The sequence below is a fragment of the Thunnus maccoyii genome, chromosome 1 (genome assembly GCF_910596095.1).
Source record: "Thunnus maccoyii chromosome 1, fThuMac1.1, whole genome shotgun sequence".
Classification (NCBI taxonomy): domain Eukaryota; kingdom Metazoa; phylum Chordata; class Actinopteri; order Scombriformes; family Scombridae; genus Thunnus; species Thunnus maccoyii.
The window spans coordinates 38,708,848-38,716,181 of record NC_056533.1 but is presented as its reverse complement, the minus strand read 5'-3'; the positions used below and the strand labels follow the sequence as shown (position 1 = coordinate 38,716,181).

The following is a 7,334-nucleotide window of genomic DNA, read 5'->3' as shown; positions in this document are numbered from 1 at the left end:
TTCAGCACCTGAGGTTTTCAAAAGCTGACGAGTGTTTTCTTCCCTTTTCTCTGCTGGTGTTTGTTCTGCTTCAGGGTTGTGTGATGTGGAGGCGGATGGAGGCTGAGCCGACGCTGCTGGATGTTGTGCTTGTACAGTCAGCAGGGACTCAGACGTTGGATTCACTCTGACTGACTGGTCGCTGTTGATGTTTCGGGTTTTGAACCTCGGATCAACAAGTGAAGCAGGTCATCAGTGGTGAGATCCATGTTTGACAGAATGCTTGTTTTCATTGTTTTTGTTAGTTCAGTGTTGTTGTCATTCAGGTTATTCTTCTTATTATTATTAATAGTAATTTTGTTTATGTAGCACTTTTCAAAACACAGATACAAAGTGCTTTACAATGAACAGAACACATTTAAAATGCAAAAACAAACTGAAAGCCATAAAAACTAAGCACATGATAAAAACACAAATGAACTAAAATACTATAAAATATAAGATGTGTGGACTCAAAGCCTTCTTCAGACTCCATCACATCAGTTTCTTGCCATGATGGCACCAAATGCCTCGTCTTCTTATCTGCCTTCAGGACCTGATAAATATGCTGCGTCTCAAATCGTATACTTCTGTACTTACACTTAACATTTTGAGTGCGTAAGTGCGTTCACACAAAACGGTCAAAAAGTTGAGTGTGGAACTATGGACGCTTCTCGCCCTTACTGGTCGCCATCTTGGCTACGTAGCGGAAGGGGAGGGACCACTTTTCAAACTGGAGATGGCGGCCAAGTACATTGTAACTACGGTGAACATCGCCACATTATACAAATGTAAGTTATACATGTGTTTTTTTTAGCACTAAGCACCACTAAACTGTTGTCGGATATAAGCCATCAGTATGTTTTTGGGTTAATTTAGCAATGAGTCTGTAATGATCTGGTAGCGTGAACGATGACACGAATGCTAACGCTAGCTAATGCTAATTTGCGATCGTCATCTCCGGTAAGTGCACAACGGCTGTGTTTGATTTGAGACGACACTACCCTGTCAAAATTCACACACTACGCCAGTAAGTATATAATGTACACAGTGTACTACATGAAAGTGTACTAACAGAAGTGTGTGACTGGAGACACAGCTCTGGTCTTTTCCTGGTTCAACACTCTCTGTCAACCTGAGTCTGGAACCCCGTCGAGTTGGTGACGCGGTGAAGAGTCTGTTTCTTCCAGCTGAAGGAGAATTAACTTCTTGCAGATAGATGTTGTGCGATCAATATGAAGGTCATTGGCACTTTTTCCTCTTTTTTTTTTTTTTTTAAATCTTTAAATTGTACTATTTTATTGGAAACTGACTGTTCTACAATACAGTTTTTCATATACAAAACATTTTAATATAATAAAATGTAAATGATATTGTAGATTAATCTCATCATTTGACTCTGTTCTGTGTTCCTACTGTAATTTTCAGTTATTTTATTAATATATAACAATATTGTTATTATGAACCAACTCTTTATCTGACTGCCGGTGGCAATGTTATATTTCAGTTTGACTCACCGGTGGCGAGGTCATGTCTGTGCCCAAAGCGCTGCAGATGAGTCCAGCTGTTGAGCTCCGAGGTCGTCACCATGTCGGCCCCCGCTCTCCGTGGTCACGCAGGTCATGTTGTCCTCTTTCAGTCGCCGACGTTCAAACGCCTCCTCAGGCTTTGTGTTATGAGCTCCGCTGTGTGGTCTTGTGGGAAGTGTGTTGTTTGAAGACACGCAGCTTCCAGTCATGAATGCAATAAATGCTCAGACACAAATAAGGCAAGGCAAGTTTATTTGTGTAGCACATTTCAACAACAAGGCAATTCAAAGTGCTTTACATAGAACATAAAAGGCATCAAGACAGAATATAAAAGCAACACAAGTAAAAAGACATTTGGAAATAAATTTGGAAATAAAAAAGAAGCTAAAAGGGAATAAGTCAGATAAAACAAGAGAATAAAAGTAACAGTGCAGTGTAAAATATTAACCCTTAATGTGGTTTAATGAAAGACAGCAAACAGAAAAGTCTTCAGCTGTGATTTAAAAGAACTGAGAGTTGCAGCAGATCTGCAGTTTTCTGGGAGTTTGTTCAGATATGTGGAGCATAAAAACTGAACGCTGTTTCTCCAGGTTTAGTTTTGACTCTGGAGACAGAAAGCAGACCTGATCCCAGACCACCTGAGAGGTCTGGATGGTTCATAACGTAGCAGCAGATCAGAAACCATTCAGTGCTTTATAAACCAACAGCAGTATTTTAATATCTATTCTTTGACAGACAGGAAGCCAGTGTAAAGATCTGAGAACTGGAGTGATATGATCCACTTTCTTGGTCTTAGTGAAGGCTCGAGCAGCAGCATCTGGATCAGCTGCAGCATCTGATCGACCTGTGAAGACGGCGTTACAGTAGTCAAGTCTACTGAAGATAAATGCAGGACAAGTTTTTCCAAACCCTGCTGAGACAGAAGTCCTTTAATTCTTGATATATTCTTCAGATGATAGTAGGCTGACTCTGAAGTGCAACTAGACCATAAATCACTTTGTTTAATCACAAAAAAACTAGATATTTTGAATTTTGAGTTGAATCTTGTCGTGGTGTTGGGAGAACAGCTGTGAATGAGGAATGTTGGAAAAATGTGTGCGGCTGGGTATCTCATACTCTGGATCATCTATTTTGAACAGTCATTTAAAATCCTAGTTTTCCGTGTTTTTCATGGGAATCATATCCATGGCCAGGTAGAATATCACTGCATCAGTTGTCCTGTCATACAGAGTGACTTTCTTCGTTAGAGTGGTTTGTTTTAGCCGTGTGGCGTCTGGCTGTGTGAGTGTAGCTGCTGTTGCCATCTGACATGCAACTCTTTGCAAACTTTGCAAATAACTGATGTTTGAACTCGGTCGGTTTTGGGGAATCCAAATCAGTTCCATATTACCAATGTTTTATTTTGAATTTTTTTCTAGGGACCAACACCTTTGTGTTGTCGGCCATGCTGCTACGTTGCCAAATATAAAGGGCAAAGATAAGAAATCCACGATGTTATCGGCTGCATGAATGAGCCGTAGAACCACAACTGATAGAACGTGCACAGTAGCGCGACACTAACAATCCTTCTGTAAAGGCAGATTGTGGAGACATTTTAATCGTTCATGATCTAATATCGTCATAATCGCAAACCACCATCTTCAAACGTCTTGTTTTGTCTGACTAACAATCCAAAACCCCAGAAAATTTTAATTTAATATCACGTCAGACCTGGACCCAGCCGGTGGCATTTTTGCTTGAAAACTAACAACTATATTGTCCCAAATATCAGACGTCCCTGATTAGAAGATGACAACCTCTTTTCCAACACTTATTTTTTGGAGAAAAAGATACAAAGATACAACACTTTCATACTTGTCCTGTTGTGAACGTTTCCCTGAAATACTTTTAATCCACGAAGAAGAAGAGAGTCCTCATTCTTTTCCCTCGTAAAATTAAAACATAAAATAATACCACTAAAGCAGAATGTAAATACAATAAACATCACATCCTCACACTCTCTGTGGTCAATATTATTTTCTTCAGTATTTTTCAGACTGTCCTTTTATCTTTTTTATGCTCATCAGCTGTGACAGCAGTAAACTCAACTGTTTGACAGATGATTCACTCCTCGCTGTGTTTCTACAGTTAACATGTTGTTTTCTTTTGTCATGAATTTATTTCCTCCTAAGCAGAAAAACAGACACAAGCCTTCAGAAACTCCTGCAGGTTAAACTGAGCTAATCAAACACTGTTAGTGCTGATGACAGAGTTCTGGTTCCACTGGGGTTTGAACCCAGGACCTTCTGCGTGTAAAGCAGACGTGATGACCGCTACACTATGGAACCAGGCCATTTGGTTTTTTATACCAAAACCATTTAATTTCCACTATATATGGTGGTTAAGGTTATATTTACATCAGGTTTTCTTAGTTTATGAAACAGGATTATATTTGTTGGTTCCAGAATTGACTTCAACCAAGTTAAGGTGATTAATGGTTGTGATTACAGAACCCCAAATTGCAGTAAAGAAATTATAAGAAAACATAGGGAACAATGACATTGCTGGTTGAATTGAGGTTAAAGCATTTTAAGTTAGGTCAAAGCTTTGATTAGATGACTCTACAGTTGACCTTAGCAATCTGACAACATGACAGAGTTCTGGTTCCACTGGGGATTGAACCCAGGACCTTCTGCGTGTAAAGCAGACGTGATGACCACTACACTATGGAACCTCTGACATGAGTAGTTTTTTACTAAAATCACACATTTTTATGCCACTTCTTGTGAAACGTGACAGGCCTCCTTTTTGAAATGACACTATAAATGTGTATGTATAGAAATCTATATTTACCAAATAACAGAACAATGTGTATTTAGCTCAAGCATAAATTTCTGTAGTAGAGTTTAGGTAACGTATTAAGTAGGATATTGTACCTTTTGTTTGAGCTGAGGTTACATCAAGTTTTTCTTAAGGTAATTGTCAAACTCAATATTAGTGGATTCCACGGCTGACTTTATTCATGCAGCAATATGACAGTTCTGGTTCCACTGGGGATTGAACCCAGGACCTTCTGCGTGTAAAGCAGACGTGATGACTACTACACTATGGAACCGCTGTACTGTGATGTTTTCAGGTTTAATCTTGATATAGAAGTATATCTAAGGACAGAACTCCCCATGCACAGCCAGTATTGTCATTTTCGTACCTTTTGTAAAATGTTCACTTTGAGAAAATGAAGACTGTGATAATGAGTCATGTGACTCAGATGTATTTATCACACCTGTGAGTACTCAGCAGTTGTACTGAGCGAACATGAAGAAGCTGCAGGTGAAACGCGTTGTTCACTCCTAATAAAGTCACAGAAAAGTCATCACAGTGTGCGGTGGTTAATTTTGATTTTCACTTGATATAGAAGTGTCCAGTCCAGAAGTCAAAAGTGGTTTGGGTCAATTTATTTTAGCTTATAAAAAAGAAATAAAAAAAGTATCATCAGGGAAGACTGTGAGAGAGAAGAACTCTACATGTTGGTTGAGTTGCAGCATTTTAGTTACAGCTAGCTTTAGATTTTTGTCACAGTTTTCTTCTGATGACCATAACAACATACATCTATTGTCAACTATTGAATAGAGCAGTCTGTCAACTGTAGTCATGTGACAGTATAAAAGAGTTCTGGTTCCACTGGGGATTGAACCCAGGACCTTCTGCGTGTAAAGCAGACGTGATGACCACTACACTATGGAACCTCTGTCCTGTATCCTTTTATAATCTAATCTGGGTATAAAAGTGCTTCCTAGTGGTAAAAAGTGGTTTAGGTAGAGTTTTTCTTTTAGTTTATAGGTATATATGGCTGGACGTTTGCGAGGTGTGACGTCACCTCTTGGTTTCATTGGAGCCGGTTTGAAGTCCAGAATTGCAGCTTTTGGTCGACGCCATCTTTTCAGTTTGGAGTCAGGACCTTCAAATAAGGAGGAGGTGTTGCCTTTCACACCTTCCGCTACCACGGAACCAAGCTAACGTTAGCTTACTGGGACCATCAAGCGCCGCACACTTGGGATAACGTTAGCTACTTTAGCTAAATTGTGCTAACAGGGCAGGTATCATAATCAAGTAACATTAAACTTAGTGAAATATTGCGACAACAGTCCGACTCAGTGTGAGTCCCGGAGCCAACTGTCAATCACAGCTGTCAATCAACGCCCACACGGCAGATCTCAAAGCTACTATAAGTCTTTAAATCTTATTAACGGGGCAATAATTTCCACAATGACCACCAGCACACTTATTAGAGGGCCTGAATTTAGAGATTGAGACCAAAATGGCAATGATCGGTGGCACATTAAAGTACTTCAGCCACAAGACGTGGGAGCTGCTGATTGGTGCTCACTGACTCTAACAGAATCACTATTAAACACTCTGGAAGAAACTTGCTAACCTAGCAACATTAAGGCTACAAACACCCATAATGCATCACACCCTGTAGGAGCTGCTGTTAGAGCGCCACTCTCTCCATTCAAAAAGATCTGATGTTGTGAACATATAATTATATTTTTCAAATGCAATTTCCAGAATAAAATATTGTCTTATATTCTGGCCAATCTGGTATTTAATTAGCATTTAAACAACTAATCAGCAGCTGTAATAATCAGATTCTGTAAAGTCTGTGATGTCTCAAAGCGTCCAGATCATCTTCAGCTTGATTCATATTCATTTTATTTTTTTTTTACCTTGTAGCTTAAACAGCGATCATATCTGAGCCTGAAATCTGATGATAGTGCTGCACTGAGTTATCGTATGATAAGACTGAGGATTAGTAGTGGTGGTCACTCTGCGTCTCAAAATGCAAGGGGACGTTTTTAATAAAATTGCACCGGCTCAGCAAACCCACAGGAACAACTCCGTGTGTGTGTGTGTGTGTGTGTGTGTGTGTGTGTGTGTGTGTGTGTGTGTGTGTTGGAGGGAAAAAAGAGAGTTTGTGTTGTGCACTCCATGTATTTCCCTACAGGAGCCGAGGTTTGCACGCAGCGCTGCAGCCGTAACAGATGAAGATGGATTAGCGTCTCTGTCTGACTGTCTTAGGGAAGCAGAAACGGGACGGAGAAGCGCCGACACTCGCAGCGGAAACACATTACTCCACCCTGCCAAGGTCCCCAGATGAAAGGTTCAGCGATTTTGTTGGCTGGTTATCAAAACCAAGACACAGCAGTTTCCTCTCTTCTGCCTCTTTCACCCTCTTCTGCCTCCCTCCTCCTCCTCCTCCTCCTCTTCTTCTTCTTCAGGGAGAGGAGGCTGCTGACTCAGCCGAGGAGCTGCCGCATTTCTTTTGTTTGAAGACATTTCATGTCTCAATGTTTGGGTGAGGAGAGGATGACTGTAGCTGTGACCCAAATTCAGGGGTCGCCTTATTTCAAGGACTGAATGACAGACAGTCTACAGAGGATTTACCGTAACATCATCATCCTCAAGCCTCACTGAGAACTAAGAGCACAGTAGAGGAGACTTTTAGACCACTGAGCTGTGATAATTCAGTTTAACAGATGATGTTAATATGATACAAGTTTATATTTTCATTGATTCATTTGACATATAAATGAGGGACAATCCACCAGCACGAGGCTGCAGGTGCATGAAGTCACATAAGTGCAGTGTTGCCTGATGGGACTGATATAAAGTCGTCTAATCAAAACCTGGATCCCAAACAACTGACATAAATATGAACCCATTTTTGGGTCTATTTTAGTCGTCAGTACAAGATAAATAAGGAGTTTTTATCTGTAAATCATGCAAAGATATTCCAGTAGAGCCCCA

General features: G+C 40.3%; 4 non-coding genes across 4 annotated transcripts; all 4 read right to left on the bottom strand.

Annotated features, from left to right (window-relative positions):
- Positions 1–3,801: 3,801 nt before the first annotated feature.
- On the bottom strand, positions 3,802–3,874 carry trnav-uac. The gene has a single exon. It is a non-coding gene; the product is annotated as a tRNA-Val (tRNA).
- A 313-nt stretch (positions 3,875–4,187) lies between these two features.
- On the bottom strand, positions 4,188–4,260 carry trnav-uac. Its single transcript has one exon. It is a non-coding gene; the product is annotated as a tRNA-Val (tRNA).
- Positions 4,261–4,568: 308 nt separating this feature from the next.
- trnav-uac lies at positions 4,569–4,641 on the bottom strand. Its single transcript has one exon. It is a non-coding gene; the product is annotated as a tRNA-Val (tRNA).
- A 558-nt stretch (positions 4,642–5,199) lies between these two features.
- Positions 5,200–5,272, bottom strand: trnav-uac. The gene has a single exon. It is a non-coding gene; the product is annotated as a tRNA-Val (tRNA).
- Between the last annotated feature and the right edge of the window lie 2,062 nt (positions 5,273–7,334).